General features: G+C 43.9%; 1 long non-coding RNA gene and 1 pseudogene across 1 annotated transcript; both read right to left on the bottom strand.

Moving 5' to 3' along the window:
• Positions 1-1118: 1118 nt before the first annotated feature.
• On the bottom strand, positions 1119-2927 carry LOC108581649 (annotated as a pseudogene).
• A 3004-nt stretch (positions 2928-5931) lies between these two features.
• Positions 5932-10753, bottom strand: LOC116270284. Its single transcript, XR_004178276.1, has 3 exons — positions 10495-10753; positions 6935-6996; positions 5932-6629 (listed from the first exon to the last, which is right to left on the bottom strand). It is a non-coding gene; the product is annotated as an uncharacterized LOC116270284 (long non-coding RNA).
• Positions 10754-17157: the final 6404 nt, after the last annotated feature.

Genomic DNA, 17157 nt, shown 5'->3' with positions numbered 1-17157 from the left:
GGTGCCAGTGGATTCATTTGCTGGGCATCCATGTTTCTGAAAAACAACTCAGTGACCTATGTTAGGAGGTTATCTTTAGTTTCTCTTTCTTTCTTTCTTTTCTTTTATTTCTTTTCTTTCTTTTTTCTTTGAGACAGAGTCTCTGTCACCCAGGCTGGAGTGCAGTGTTGGAATGTTGGTTCACAGCAATCTCCACCTCCCAGGTTCAAGCGATTCTCTTGCCTCAGCCTCCCACGTAGTTGGGATTACAGGTGCGCACCAGCACGCTTGGCTAATTTTTGTATTTTTAGTAGAGACGGGGTCTCACCATGTTGACCAGGCTGGTCTCAAACTCCTGACCTCAGGTGATCCGCCCGCCTCGACCTCCCAATGTGCTGGTGTCAGAGGTGTGTGAAACCAGAGCAACTCCATCTTGAAAAGGAGCTGGGTAAAAGGAGGCTGAGACCTACTGGGCGGTATTCCCAGATGGTTAAGGTGTTCTCTAAGTCACAGGATGAGATACAAGGTCAGCACAAGATACAGGTCATAAAGACCTTGCTGATAAAACAGGTTGCAGTAAAGAAGCCAGATAAAACCCACCAAAACCAAGATGGTCGTGAGAGTAACCTCTGGCCGTCCTCACTGCTACACTCCCATCAGCCCCATGACAGTTTACAAATGCCATGGCAACATCAGGAAGTTACCCTATATGGTCTAAAAGGGGAGGCATGAATAATCCACCCCTTGTTTAGAATATTATCAAGAAATAACCATAAAAATGGGCAGCCGTGGGAGCTGCTCTGTCTATGGAGTAGCCATTCTTTTATTCCTTTACTTCCCTAATAAATTTGCTTTTGCTTTGCACTGTAGACTTGCCCTGAATTCTTCCTTGCGCAAGATCCAAGAACACTCTCTTGGGGTCTGGATCAGGACCCCTTTCCTGTAACATTGAGATTACAGGCATGAGTCACCGTGCCAAGCCTCTTTTTTTTTTTTTTTCCGAGACAGTCTTTCTCTGTGCCCAGGCTGGAGTGCAATGGTGCAACCTCGGCTCACTGCAACCTCCACCTCCCGGGTTCACACCATTCTCCTGCCTCAGCCTCCCGAGTAGCTGGGATTACAGGCTGGTCTTGAATTCCTGACCTTGTGATCCACCCGCCTTGGCCTCCCAAAGTGCTGGGATTACAGGCGTGAGCCACCGCACCCAGCCTTATTAATGCTATTGTGAAAAATCCTCACGGGCTGCAGATAACATCCTTGCAGTACCTTTACTCCTTCGGCTTTTTGCCAGCACCAACATTGGCCTTTGCAGTCCCCCTGACTTTCTCCATCCTGTTCTTGCATTCCTTTAGTTGGTTTCTTGAGGTCTTTTTCTTCTCATACAGGCCTTGTCTTGCAAGTCTGTGTTTGGTATGTTTGGGTTCATTTTACTTTACATAATCCAAGGAATCATAAATTGTGCCAAAGCCACAACCAACATGAGTTCTGAATCCAAATACAAAGATGACATCCAGTGTGGTCTTGTACATTTTGGCTAGTTTTCCCTGAATTTCTGTCTCAGGCACTGTTGCCTTCCAGGGGTGAAGGACATCAATGAGCATCTTTTTCTTCTGAAGTAGTCATGAACTTTCTAGTTAGGATAGTTACCGTGTGGTTCATGATGGCAGCCTACCCTCAGCCAGCCAGGGAGGAGAAGAGTTCTCTTTAGTTTCTGTAGGGAGCAAAACATCCCGGAATTCAAACTTTCTTGGCTATTGTTTTAAGCTACCATTACCTTCTTGCTTATCAAGTTGCTCATTTACTTCTCAGGGCTCACTAGGTGACTGGAATTTCCCCTGTGATAACTAAAACTTTTCCTTTTTTTCCATGCTTTGGAGAAAGTGCACGGCAGGCTCCTAAGAGAAGTCCCTGCTACATCTTATGACCATCTTGCGAATTACTGTACCCTAGCAACTACTATGGTGCCTGGTGCATAGGAGGATGATTGATTGAATATATGCAGAAATTCACAATGTGACTAATTCAAAGTACCTGACACTCATTTGAATGCACACATTTGAAATAGTTTTTAAAAGAAAATAGCTTCCATAATTTCCAAATACAACAATAACAGTTTATAGGAAATGTCCCAAGCTAGTCCACTTACTTCTGTTTCTTTTTCACACAATACCATCTTCTGAATGTATTCCATATTGCAAAATAAAAAAGCACTTTACGGTGATTATGTTAAATAGAGCCAACAGCATCATCCCTGTTTTATAGATTAGAATGTGGGGATGTGGAACAGTGAGTAATTTTTTCAACATTAGTATTATTAATTAGAATCCCAACTTATACTTACTAATGCCCATTTCTGCCCAAATCACTGGAGGAAGGGCGGATTACCTATGGCGCTGGGGGTGGGGTCAGTTTCTTGTAGGTATGGGATGGGGAGATACTTGAGCAAGATTGGGGTACTCCAGAGAAGGAACAAAGTGGGAGCAGATCCTGCATAGGTCGTATGTCCCCTGCAGTCACCAACTAATAAATGGAAGAACTGGCACTCGCACTTAGCTCTCCTGAAGTTAAATGTGGTACTTTTGTTTTTAGGGAATGTGTTATAACAAACAGCTCATTTTAAAGAGAACTTTTAGGGATTAATAAGTTTTACCCAGATAATAGATCAGGAGTTTTATTCTAATTGAAAATTAAATCTGATTTATGTGTCTCATGTGTTTTGATTCAGTGTAATACATTTTACAAATGAAGAGATGTGGGAGACTGCAAATTATAGAAGTTTGTGTTTGTTTTGTTTTTAAATCTAAAGTTGTATACATTCCTAGAGTCCTTTTAGCAGCATTATTCAAAACCCCTTATTAACATTATTCAAGCTAGGCACAGTGGCTCACATCTGTAATCCCAGCACTTTGAGAGGCTAAGGTGGGCAGATCACCTGAGGTCAGGAGTTTGAGACCAGCCTGGCCAAGATGATGAAACCCCATCTCTACTAAAAATACAAAAATTAGCCGGGCGTGGTGGCTTGCGTCTATAATCCCAGCTACTCAGGAGGCTGAGGCAAGAGAATCACTTGAACACAGGAAGTTACAGTGAGCCGAGATCGTGCCATTGCACTCCAGCCTGGGTGACAAGAGTGAAACTCCATCTCAAAGAAAACCCAAAAAACAAAAAACATTATTCAAAAGCATTTCTGCAGAACCTAATCCAGTAATTTCTTTCTTTATTTTTGAGACAGAGCCTTGCACTGTTGCTCAGGCTGGACTACAGTGGCACGATCTCGGCTCACTGCAACCTCTGCCTCCTGGATTCTCCTGCCTCAGCCTCCGAAGTAGCTGGGATTACAGCACTCGCCACCACACCCAGCTAATTTTTTTGTATTTTCAGTAGAGATGGGGTTTCATTATGTTGGCCAGGCTGGTCTCAAACTCCTAACCACATGATCCGCCCGCCTCGGCCTCCCAAAGTACTGGGATTACAGGCATGAACCACTGCGCCAGGCCAATCCAGTAATTTTTAAAGTGGTATTCTTTAAGATTTCCCTGCAGAGGAAAATTGTTTCCTGTGAGCATCAACCCTAAGGCCTCCTAAGAAATTTCTGAGTTCAATAAACAGCAGATTTATGGCTGAGTGCGGTGGCTCACACCTGTAATCCCAGCACTTTGGGAGGCTGAGGCAGGCAGATCATTTGAGGTCAGGAGTTCAAGACCAGCCTGGCCAACATGGTGAAATCTTGTCTCTACAAAAATTAGCTGGGTGTGGTGGTGCACACTTGTAATCCCAGCTACTTGGGAGGCTGAGACAGGAGAATCACTTGAACCTGGGAGATAGAGTGTGCAGTGAGCTGAGATTGCACCACTGCACTCCTGCCTGGTGTGACAGAGTGAGACTTCATCTCAAATAAATAAATAAATATCAGATTTATAATGAGCATCTTTAAGACACATTTTATGCCAATGTGGCAGACACTGCCAGCTGCTTGCCAATAGCCATTTTCCCATTGTATTTACTCACAGAATCCAATTTTATTCTGGGCACAGTCTACCCACTTAAAATATTGAATGCCCAGCCTCTCTTGTAGTTGGGGTTACTTTATGACATGATCTGGCCAACTCTCAGCTCTATAAACAGTGGCTTCGTGGTGCTTCCAGGAACATGCCCATTGTCCTTCTTCCTCCTGCCTGACTCATGGACTCGATGCTTGATGGTCAAGTAGCTGTCCTGCCACCATGAAGATGAAAGCAACAATCTAAGGATAGTACAGGGAGCTAGGAGGAACCTGGGTCCCTAGAGCAGCTGCAGCAGCCTGGCCTGCCCACCTTTGAATCCTGACCATGTGGAAAAACAAATCCCTATTTGGTAAAGACATGGTAGTTGAGTTTCTGTTTACATGCATGCAGATACAATGCTGACTAATACGTTCAATATTTCCATTTTTGTGCCTTTTGTACAGCTCCAATAAGACCAAGTAACAAGATCATTGCTACACAAAATCTTCTCCTCCCTAACCTCCTGAACACAGTCCTTTCTTCTATGATGTGTTTCTGTAATAATAGGTCACATGTAAATTGGTAATTCGGGCACTGAGGACAGCATAACATGGAAGTCACATGGTTTCTATGCTATTTTTCATTGCACATTAATATTTTGAAGCAATGTATGAAGATCTTAAAGGAAAAAAAAACAAATCCTGAAGAAATACTTTCCTTTTGTGCAAGTAGTGGCAACATAGTGACTTTAAAGACCACGAGTTTTTCCCCAATGTTAAGCTATCTGGTAAAAGTGCAGACGAAGAAGTTATGTGTACATGTCATTCATTTAATTCCAGAAGCCTTTTTTCCCAATGAAGATGATCTCTAATTCCCTCACGTGTCTACATCTCAGAGCAGGTAGTGTGAGCCCAAGGGTTTGATGCTGCAAAGGCTGGCTGACGACGAAGGTGGGTACACATGCAAGTGCAGATAGAATGGGCTCTTTTTTTTTTTTTTAAATCAGCATTATGATTTTTTTTTAGTGCTCTGGTTACAACATTGTATTAGGATTTGAGCAGTTTGCTACAGACCTATTTCCCTGAAGTCCAGTTTATTTTATTTTATTTTATTTTATTTTATTTTATTTTATGAGACAGAGTTTCACTCTGTCACCTAGGCTGGAGTGCAGTGGTGCGATCTTGGCTCACCGCAACCTCTGCCTCCAGGGTTCAAGTGATTCTCCTGCCTCAGCCTCCCGAATAGCTGGAATTACAGGTGCCTGCCACCAAGCCCACCTAATTTTTGTATTTTTAGTAGAGACAAGGTTTCACCATGTTGGCCAGGCTGGTCTTGAATTCCTGACCTCCTGACAGGGTTACATCATATTGCCTACGGCTGGTCTTGAACTCCTGGGCTCAAGCCATTTACCTGCCTTGGCCTCCCAAAGTGCTGACATTGCAGGCATGAGCCGCCACACCCAGCTGAGAATTCATTCTTTTTGCTTCTTCTGGCTTCAGATGGCTGCTGGCATTCCTTGGCTTGTGGAAGCATCACTCCAATATTTGCCTCTGTTTTCACATTACCTCTTCTATGTCTGTCTCAAATCTCTCTCTGCCTATCTCTTACAAAGATGCATGTGATGGCATTTAGGACCCACCTGGATAATCCAGGATAATCTCCCTATCTAAAAATAAATCTGAAAAAAAAATCACATCTTCAAAGAGCCTTTTCCAAATAAGGTAACATTTTCAGGTTCCAAAGGTATTAGGGATTAGGACTTGCTATCTTAGGGGACCATTGTTCAGCCCACTACACTAATGTTCTTGTAGCTGGAGGAATATTCCTACCAGGAGAATACCAGGAAGTATCTTTTGCTTTCTGCTTTTGTCCTTTTCTGTCCTTGGAAAATATGTTTATTTCTGGAAAACTAAGCAACATGATGTCTTAGTTTGTTCAGACTGCTGTAACAAAAATACCACAGACTGAGTGGCTTCAACAACAGATTTATTTCTCATAGTTCTGGAGGATGGGGAGTCTAAGAGCAAGGTGCTAGCAAAGTCAGTGTCTGAGGGTCCACTTCCTGGTTCAGACACAGCCATCTTCTTGCTGTATTCTCACAAAGCAGAAGGAGGGCCAGAGAGCTCTCTGGGGTCCCCTTTTATAAGGACACTAATCCCATTCATGAAGGCTCCACCCTCATGACCTTATTTCCTTCCAAATGTCCCACCTCCTGATACACACCAGTGGTTAGAATTTCAACATTTCAACATATAAATTTGGTTGGGGGTGAGGGGAGCACAAACATCAGTCTATTGCAGGTGATGACTGTTTTCTTATAAAACAATAAGAATTACATTTTCCAAAGGATCAGTGTAATAGTATTTGCGACTCATTCATAAAAATGTTTGATTGTCTTCCATCAAGAAACTCCTGCCAAGTTAAATTAATGAGCAGTGGAGGTAGCAAAGCAATACTTGAGAAATTTTACATGCTGTGCCATTAGATCCATCATGATTTGCACACAGAATATAAAATCTTTGGCGTTCACCACTTAAAGTCGTTATCACCACATCACAAAACCGGGCTGTGACCTCAGGGTCCTTGCCAAATGCCACTGAACACAGGGGTGTCTTGCTTCATAGAGAGAGCTGGAGCCTTAGCAGGCTTTGGTGTGTTTGAGAGCCCCTAGAATGAAGGCACAAACAAACCCTGTTAATAATAAGGTGATTCTGGCACGATTAAGTCTTTCTGAAATCTGGTTTGGAGGTCCAGAATTTAAACTTCCCCTGGTTTTAGACTCAAAAAAAAAAAAAAAAAAAAAAGTGTTCTACAACTTTATTCAAATAAAGTTTTCTTTAATAGGAAAGAATATTGTATTAGTCCATTCTCATGCTGCTATAAGGGACTGCCCAAGACTGGGTAATTAAAAAAGGAAAGAAGTTTAATTGACTCACAGTTCCGCGTGGCTGGGGAGGCCTCAGGAAACTTACCATCATGGTGGAAGGGGAAGCAAATACATCCTTCTTCACATGGCAGCAGGAAAGAGGCAGTGCTGAGCAAATTGGGAAAAGCCCCTTATAAAATCATCAGATCTCATGAGAACCCACTTGCTGTCATGAGAACAGCAGCATGGGGGTAACCACCCCCATGATTCAATTATCTCCCACTGGGTCCCTCCCATCTCACGTGGGGATTATGGGAAATACAATTCAGGATGTGATTTGGGTGGGGACACAGCCAAACCATATCAAATATTACGGATTAATTAACTATGGCCAAATTTAATCAGTGCAAAGTCACACTTATTTTTCAGAATAGTATTTTAGTCTTGTAAAAACTCTCATTCTTAAGTAATACACATTCTATTGAGAAAGTCAGGTCTAAGAAAAGAAACAGTTGAATGATTCTCATGGGTCTTATCTCATTTATAACAGATTTGGGGGGACATTTTATTTTATTTTTTGTAGAGACAATATCTTGTTATGTTGCCCAGGCTGGTCTTGAACTCCTGGGCTCAAGTGATCCTCCTGTCTTGCCCTCGTAAAGTGCTGGGATTAGAGGCATAAGCCACCACACCTGGCCAAACATTTAATTTCATTTCTCTCATCAGTTTTTTTTTTTTTTTTTTTAAATCAAACCATGACAGTAAATTGGGAATTTCTCCTTTATCAGAAAACCTACTTTTAAAGAATTGGATTCTAATTTAGTCCATAAAATTGATGGCATACATATTTTTTCTTGGGAATTAAAAATGTTTCAAATATTCCACTTATTCATGCAACATGAACAGGTTCCTTTTTTTAAAAAAAAAATTTAATTTTAGGTTCTGGGATACACGTGCAGAACGTGCAGGTTTGTTACATGTGTGCCATGGTGGTTTGCGGCACCCATCAACCCATCACCTAGGTATTAAGCCCCTCCCTCCCCCAGCGCCCCCAACAGGCCCCAGTGTGTGTTGTTCCCCTCCCTGTGTCCATGTGTTCCCACTGATGAACAGGTTCCTAGTTTCTAAACACCTATTATGGACCAGGCACACTAGACACTGGGATACAAAAGTCAACAAGACCTGGTCCTGCCCTCAGGGAGCCTGAAGTGTAAGGGGATGGAGAGAGGACCCAACTTCTCATGGGCTGTGAATGGTCCAAGGGACTGGGCTAGGCTGGGCTGGGCTGTGAGAGTGAAGCAGAACCCAGCCAGTCTCAGGGAGGCTAGGGGCCTCTTCCAAAAGGAAGCTAAGGCCTGAAGAAGAAGAAAAAAGCCATTTCCTTCAACAGTGACTGCATGAGGGAAGGGGGTGTGTATAAAGGCCCAGAAGTGATGTGCTTGAGAAAGGGAGGCTGCATGGCACAAGCACCAGGTTAAAAGAAGAGGCTGGGCCAGCCCCAGAGTGGCCTCATAAACTTATTAGAGGGTTTGGACTCCAAAACAATGAAAGGATCCCTTCCTTCTATTCCTTTTCTTTCCCTTCCTCTTTCTTCATTCCTTTCCTCCTTCCTCCCTTCCTTCCTTTCCTTTGTCTTCCTCCCTTCCTTCCCTTCCTTCCTTTCATACTCCCTCCCTCCCTCCTTCCCTTTTTTCCTTCCTTCGTTCCTTCCTTCCTCCCTCCCTCCCTCTCTTTTTTCTTTCTCTCTTTCATCTTTCTCTCTCTCTCCCCCGCCTTTCTTTCTTCTCCCCACCCTTCCCTCCTCTTTCTCACACTCTCTCTTTCTTTCTCTTTTAGACAGGTCCTCACTCTGTCACCCAGGCTGGAGTGCAGTGGCAATCATAGCTCACTGCAGCCTCCAACTCCTGGGCTCAAGCCATCCTCCCACCTCAGCCTCCCAAATAGTAGGGATTACAGGTGTGCACTACGACACCAGGCCATTGAAGGATTTTCAAGCAGGGCAAAGACATACTCAGATCTGCATTTTATAATGATCATTCTACTTGCTGTCGAATGGCTCAGATGCTGGCAAGCCTGGAAGCAGAGAACCCTCAAGGTAGGGAGAGGCAGATCTAGGGGAGAGAGTGTGGTTCCCTGAACTATGACTCAGTTGGGAAGAAAAGAAGTGGATGGATTTGAAAAACAATTTCCCCTAGCAGGTTCCCCTACTGCAACCTCCACCTCCCAGGTTCAAGCAATTCTCCTGCCTCAGCTTCCCGAGTAGCTGGGATTACAAGTGCACAGCCACCACGCGGGGCTAATTTTTGTATTTTTAGTAGAGACAGGGTTTCGCCATATTGGCCAGGCTGGCCTCTAACTCCTGACCTCAAGTGAACCGCCCACTTTGGCCTCCCAAAGTGCTGGGATTATAGGCATGAGCCACCATGCCCGGCAGCCCTAGTGATATTCTTGAAACAAACAACAGTTAAATACTTAGGTATTCAATACATCTAACTACTTTCTTGGAGCCATGAAAAATGTCAGTGGTCTGTGGTGAACGAGTTTTCAAATCTCTTGCTTACAGGCCTAATTTTATACCTACAAGAGCAGGCTTGAAAATTGCTTTCTCTAATTTTTATTCCTAAGGTCATATGACATTAGCCTAAATAAGTAAACTTCACCTGTTCACACACTATAGAAGCACATCAAAGCTGCTCCAGGCTGGATGCCATGGCTCATGCCTGTAATCCCAGCACTTTGGGAGGCTGAGGCAGGCGGAACACACCCACCAGGAGTTCAAGACCAGGAGTTCAAGACTAGCCTTGGCAACAAAGAAAGACCCTGCCTCTACGAAAAAAAAAAAAAAAAAAAAAATTAGCCTGGCGTGGTGGCGGGCGCCTGTAATCCCACTTATTTGGGAGGCCGAGGCAGGAGAATTGCTTGAACCCTGGAGGCGGAGGTTGCAGTGAGCAGTGAGCTGAGATCGCATCACTGCACTCCAGCCTGGGTGACACAGCAAGACTCCATCTCCAAAAACAAAACCAAACAAAATAAAAAAAACGGCAGCCATAAAAAAGGATGAATTCATGTCCTTTGCAGGGATATGGATGAAGCTTGAAACAATCATTCTCAGCAAACTATCACAAGAACAGAAAACCAAACACCGCATGTTCTCACTCATAGGTGGGAGTTGAACAATGAGAACACATGGACACAGGGAGGGGAACATCACATACCAGGGCCTGTCGGGGGGTGGGGTTTAGGGGAGGGATAGCTTTAGGAGAAATACCTAATGTAGATGATGGGTTTAAGGGTGCAGCAAACCACCATGGCACATGTATACCTATGTAACAAACCTGCAGGTTCTGCACATGTATCCCAGAACTTAAAGTATAATTAAAACACACACACACAACACAAAAACAAAAACAAACAACAACAACAACAACAACAACAAAAACCCAACCCTGCTCAGATCCTCACAGCAGCAGGTGTGGCCACCGCTCCTCTTACCATTGCACTTCCCCGGCTTCTCTCCAGCAGGGGAGTCCGCCTGCTGTTTTGCGGTTCGCCGGGGTGCCCACCCCCACAGTAAAGGGAAGGGTGCAGGTCGCACACACCACACTCCACAGGAATGGAAAGGGCGGGAACCCGCCTTTGCCAGAGCCCACCGCACATAGCACATACCGTTCTTCAGCCTTCACCTGGAGCACCAGGGCGGTGCCTTGGAGCGCGGGAAGATTTCGGGCTGCGGAGGCGGCGGCACAGGCCAGACACGGCGGCAGGCGTCCGGCTGCACTTCTTCTCTTCTCCAGCAGGTGGCAATGAGTTAGCGGCAGCCTTCAAAGAGAACTAACTTCACCGCCGAGGCCGGAAGGCACAAATATTGAAAATTCTTTTATTTTTTTTTTAGACGGAATCTCGCTCTGTCGCCCAGGCTGGAGCGCAGTGACATGATCTCGCCTCAATGCAACCTCCGCCTCCCGGGTTCAAGCGATTTTTCTACTACAGCCTCCCGAGGAGCTGGGATTATAGGCGCGAGCCACCACGCCCGGCTAATTTTTGTATTTTTAGTGGAGATGCGGTTTCACCATATTGGCCAGGCTGGTCTCGATCTCCTTTCTTCGTGATTTTAACTGCCAACTTTAAAAATATTTAAATTTTGCTTAAACTAGAATAAAACAAAAGGTCCTATGAGCTGTGAACAAGGAGAAGGCATCTGAAAATGCTCATAGAAATAGAATCCTAAATTTTATGACCTTTTTTTTTTTTTTGAGATAGGGTCTCACTCTGTTGCCCAGGCTGGAGTGGAGTGGTAAGGTAACCTCCGAGTAGCTGGGATTACAGGCGTCCGCCACCATGCCCAGCTAACTTTTTATATATTTTTTTAGAGATGGAGGTCTCGCCATGTTGCCCAGGCTGGTCTCCGGCTCCCGAGCTCAAGTTATTCTCTCCTGCTTCGGTCAACCAAAGTGCTGGGATTACAGGTATCGCCCCGGGCCCCTTTATGGCTTTTTATATTAAAAGATGATGCCACTGACCAGTGCCAGTGGTGAAACAGTAGAGTCTGAAGATGACTCTGGGCTTCCAGGACGGGGGAAGAGCTGTAACCCAGTGCCTTCCTATTTCTTCCAAACTCAGCTTCCCATGACTTTCTCCCTCCCCGCTGGAGGGGCTGCAACTTCCAGTGGGCACCCAAGACTTCCAGATAAGAAGCAACTGGCCTTCTCAGATAACTCCTGACTCTTGGCATCTACATCAAGACAGCCTGATGCCACACTGTCTATGTGGATCCCACGGATAAGAATGTTCAAGTTTTGGTCTTGAAAAAGAGAGAACAAAAAGGGAGGGATGTGCCTTCACTGGAATGCTCACTATGACCTGTCCAACAGAACACCCCGTTAGTGGTGGTAGTTCCCTGCAGGTCTGCATCTATGATGCTGTGACTTTGCCTGGGCTCCGTTGTACAACATCTGCTTGCCTTCTCAGAAGAAAGAATTCGAATGAGGAGCATAAGGCCGAAGAAAGGTTGTGGCAAGTTTTAGAGCAGGAGTAAAAGTTTATTAAGCTTTAGAGCAGGAACTAAAGGAAGGAAAGTACATTTGGAAGAGGGCCAAGTGGGCGACTTGAGAGACCGAGTGCACTGTTTAAACTCTTGACTTGGGGTTTTATACGTTGGCATGTTTCCAGGGTCTCGTGTTATTTCTTCCCACTCCTGAGATCTTATCGGGAAGCTGCTGATCACCAGTTCTTTCTTTCCCTTCCCTTCCCTTCCCTTTCCCTTTCCCTTTCCCTTTCCCTTTCCCTTTTCCTTTTCCTTTTCCTTTTCTTTTTTTTTTTCATCAGAGTCTCACTCTGTCACCCAGGCTGGAGTGCAGTGGTGCCATCTTGGCTCACTGTAACCTTGGCCTCCCAGACTCAAGCAATCCTCCCACCTCAATCCTGAGTAGCTGGGATTATAGGCGTGTATCACCATATCCGGCTAGTTTTTGTATTTTTTGTAGAGATGGGATTTGGCCATGTTGCCCAGGCTGGTCTTGAACTCCTGGGCTCAAGTGATCCGTCCGCCTCAACCTCCCAAGGTGCTGGGATTACAGGCGTGAGCCACCATGCCCAGCCTTCAGGCATTTTCTTTTCTTTCTTTCTTTTTGAGACAGAATCTCGCTCTGTTGCCCAGGCTGGAGTGTAGTGGCACCATCTCAGCTCACTGCAACTTCTGCTTCCTGGGTTCAAGCGATTCTCCTGCCTCAGCCTCCCGAGTAGCTGGGATTACAGCCACCAGGCCCGGCCAAGCATTTTCTAGTTTTTAGGAGACTGCCTTTCCCTGGTGGTGGCTGTGACCAATTATTACTTTAGAAAGACAGTTAACAACTGCCAGACCATCACCTGATGGTCGATGGACACTCCTGGTGTGTGCGTGAGGGGAGCCCTCTCCTGCCGTGCCCATACCTCACTAGCTACCTCCTGTAACATCCCTGGTCCCAGCATATCCCCCATGCCTTCTCTTGCAGGCTCTCAGCTTGTAAGTTTCCCAGTAAAGCCTGCTCCTTTATCTACGATGCTGTGACTTTGCCTGAACTGCATTGTACAACATCTGCTTTGAGCTGCTTTCCAGATGATGAGTATTTCTTTTCCTTCCATGCTCTCACCATTGTAAGCTCTCTGGGGACCAACATACAGAATGAAGCAGCAATCTTTCTAATTGGAAGAAGGCAAATAAAACCATGATCTATTTTCCAGTGGGATGTCTTTAAAGCACTTAAAAAGCATCATTTGGATTTGGTGTGAGACTTGAGAAATAAATAATTTTCATTTCTCCTTTCTTATTTATGGCACTATCAGTTTAGTTGATTTGTAAAATTTATCCTGGCATTTTCTGCCCTACATCTCTATGGAAATATCAAGGTTTGCTGAACATGCCTCTGTTCTCTGGATTTGATGGAGGCACTGAAGAAAAGAAGTTGCCCATTGTGACATCCACTTATATACTCTTTTGTGCTTCAAAATAAATGCATAAAGACCTTATCAATTATACAACAACACAGTGTCATGATTTCACAACTTCTTGTAAAATGTTTGTATAAACAAACTCTTTTATATTTGGCCTACTAAACTAATGAAGAGAGAACAGCTGTCTAAAGTTACATTATGGAAATCTCTGTTGTGCCAACATACAAAAATTGTTATGCTCTTGAATATGATTAAGGTATTGTGTTTGGAAGTAGCCTTGAGGGTTCAACCTTTTTTTTTTTTTTTTTTTTTAGACTGGGTTTTTTGAGACTCTGTTGCCCAGGCTGTATTGCAGTGACGTGATCTTGGCTCACTACAACCTCTGACTGGGCTCAAGCCATCCTCCCACTCAGTCTCTCAAGTAGCTGGGAATACAGGCTCATGCCACCATGCTCGGCTAGTTTTTGTATTTTTTTGTAGAGACAGGTTTTTGCCGTGTCACCCAGGCTGCTCTCCAACTCCTGAGCTCAAATGATCTTCCTGACTCGGCCTACCAAAGTGCTGGGATTACTGGTGTGAGCCACCGTGCCCAGCATAAAATTTCTCATTACACCTCAGTTTCAGGTACAATTTTTGGTAACTCAATCCCAGCACTTTACATGTGTTCTTCTATTGATTTTTTTCCTTTTCAATGAGGAAAATCAGCATCTGATTGTAGCTGAATTCTGTTTCTTTTTAATAGCCAAATGATTTCTATCTTTGTCTCAATCATACTAAGTGTATGAAAACTACACTTGCCATCATTGATATCAACCCTTTGATTTTTCCTTCCTTCCTTCCTTTTCCTTCCTTCCTTCCTTCCTTCCTTCCTTCCTTCCTTCCTTCCTTCCTTCCTTCCTTTCTTTCTTTCTTTCTTTCTTTCTTTCTTTCTTTCTTTCTTTCTTTCTTTCTTTCTCTCTCTCTCTCTCTCTCTCTCTTTCTTTCTTTCTCTCTCTCTCTCTCTCTCTCTCTCTTTTATTTTCTTTTTCTTTTTGAGACACAGTCTCCCTCTGTCACCCAGGCTGGAGTGCAGTGGTGTGACTTCAGCTCACTGCAACCTCCACCTCTCAGGTTTAAGCGAATTTCCTGTCTCAGCCTCCTGAGTAGCTGGGATTACAGGTGCCTGCCACCACACCTAGCTAATTTTTGCATTGTTAGTAGAGATGGGTTTTTGTCATGTTGGCCAGGCTGGTCTAGAACTTCTGACCTCTGGTGATCCACCTGCCTCAACTTCCCAAAGTGCTGGGATTACAGGCATGAGCCATTGTGCCCGCTGGCTTCCCTTCATTTTATTAATAAAATAGGAGCAAAATGCAATCGAACATTCAAATAATTGCATAAACAAACTCATCACGAAAGGTAGTGACTGCCAAAACTGAACTGAAACTCTTGGCTGTATCACCATACTGTAGTTCAAAATACCAATTCATCAGCTGATATAGAAAAACCTGAACTGAATGAAAGGTGGGTTGGAGTGAGAATGTATAATACATAGAAGAGCAGGTGGTAAAATTGGAAGGACTACCTATATATCATTACAGTCAATGACTCTATCTAGTAGTTTAAAAGCTTATTTTCAATTTTTTCTTAATAGACTTTAACAGGCCTACTTTTTCCAGGGAAGCAATGACAGAAGAGTGTGCCAGGTAAAGGATACATCAATGTCCACTGAGGCTAAGGATCCATTTGTACTAGTAATCTTCAAAAACCAGACACCCTTCTCAGAGCCCCTACTGAGGATCTCAGCTTCTGCAAGATTCCTCTAAATAGAGGCCTCCACTTCCCCTGATTTTCCAGGAGAATGCTGATCTCTTATTTCCCTCTAAACCTTTTCACTTTTATTCTGTTTTTTTGTCAGATTGAAAAGAAATCACCGAAGGTTTATTTCAAGGTTGCTTCACATCGGCATAATTAGGCTTATTGTCTTTAGCCAATCGGGTATTGTTCCTTTTTAAATAATTATATAATTCTTCTTAAAAACATCCAGAAACCCCAGCTCTTAAAGACAAGGATGGAATACTTTGACTATCTAACAGGAGCAGATCTTTATCTTCAATCAGATGCTTATTGTGAAGGAAGAAAAAAACAGTAGAACACACACACACACAATGCTAGAATGATTTTATTCATTGATTCAACAAATATATGAATCCTTATGAGCAAAGTGCTAGCTTCTAAGAGGGTACAAATTGTATAAACTTGGGTCATTACCCTGAATTTATTATCTCACTGGGGCAACTAGGCATACATGCTAAAAAAGGTCATGATACTAAGGGAGTTTATGAATAAAGCATGAGATGTGTTATACAGATTATAGTTGCTGTGGAAGTTCCACCCTTTTGTATTCTCGGTTCATTACTCCTCTTATAATTTCAGATGCCCTTGTACCCTGTCTAGACTTCATGCCCAGCCACTTTAATTACATTAGCATCTCAGAATCCTCTGCCCAGTTGATCTTTCATATCTGCCTTATTAATCCCCACCCCTGGGTAAGCTCCACTGTCTGCTTTCTCAGCTTACTCTCCCAGGGTGCTAAGCCTAGCTGGAGAGAATTGTGTTCTTTGCTTTATCTGATTGTCTATGTGATATCGAAGAGTAGCTCTTCCAATTTTTCCTGCTCTTGGAGCTCTTGATCCCAGAGGTTCCTTTATCTCAGCAGAAGACCTGATCTCCTCCTTTGATGAAGGAACCAAGAACTTGATATCACCTTCCATTTCAGATCAAAAAATCTGAAAATTTTTCTGATCCTCACTCTTCCTTTCCAAAAATAACTTCACTCTTTACTGATGATCCTACCCCCTAGAAACTTCCTCCAGAATTTAACCTAACTATGATTTCCCCTCTCCTTGTGTGATCTTCACTCTCGGTCTCCACTGGCTCCTTCTTCTCAATCCACAAGCATGTTTAAGACTCTCATTTTACAGCTGTGCGTGGTGGCTCACTCCCCTAATCCCAGCACTTTGGGAGGCTGAGGCGGGTGGATCACCTGAGGTCAGGAGTTCAAGATCAGCCTGGCCAACACGGTGTAACCTTGCCTCTACTACTAAAAATACAAAAATTAGCCAGGTGTGGTGGTGTGCTCCTGTAATCCCAGTTACTCAGGAGGCTGAGTCAGGAGAATCACTTGAACCCGGGAGGTGGAGGTTGCAGTGAGCCAAGATCATGCCATTGCACTCCAGCCTGGGCAACAAGAGTGAAACTTTGTCTAAAAACAAAAAGAAAAGAAAAGAAAAGACTCTCCTTTTCCAACCTCCTGCATTAGTTATCTATTACTGCATCACAAATTACCTCAAAGTTTAGTAGATCCAACAACAACACAGGATCTCATAGTTTCTGTAGGTCAGGAATAGGAGACCAGCTTAGCTTCTGCTGGTTCCAGCTCTGCATCTTTCACGGGGCTGCAGTCAAGATGTCAACCAGGGCTGTCATCATCAGAAGGCTTTACTGGGGCTGGAGAATTCACTTCCAAGGTTGAGCATCCTCACAACATGGCAGCTGGCTTCCCCAGAGCGAGTAATCTGAGGAAGTAAGCAAGAAGGAAGTCCCAGTGCCTTTTATGACCTAGTCTCAGAAGTGGCACACTGTCACTTCTGCCTCATTCTATTTGCTAGTAGTCAGTTGCCACATTCAGCCCACATTTAAAGGAGCAGAATTCATCACTGCCTCTTAAAGAAAGGAATTTTAAAAAACTTGTGGACATATTTTTAAACCACCACATGTCTCAAATAAACCATTTTTCAAGGCGGCTAGTCCTTCAAGCTATTTCTCCATTCTCTTCCTCCTTTCAGGGCCACTCTTCTCAATGTACTGATCTCTTTCCTTCCCTTACTTTTTCGTCTTTTAACATTCAACTTCTGACAG

The sequence above is a fragment of the Papio anubis genome, chromosome 14, assembly GCF_008728515.1.
Source record: "Papio anubis isolate 15944 chromosome 14, Panubis1.0, whole genome shotgun sequence".
NCBI classification, from domain to species: Eukaryota; Metazoa; Chordata; class Mammalia; order Primates; family Cercopithecidae; genus Papio; species Papio anubis.
This window is presented reverse-complemented; position numbering and strand designations above follow the sequence as displayed.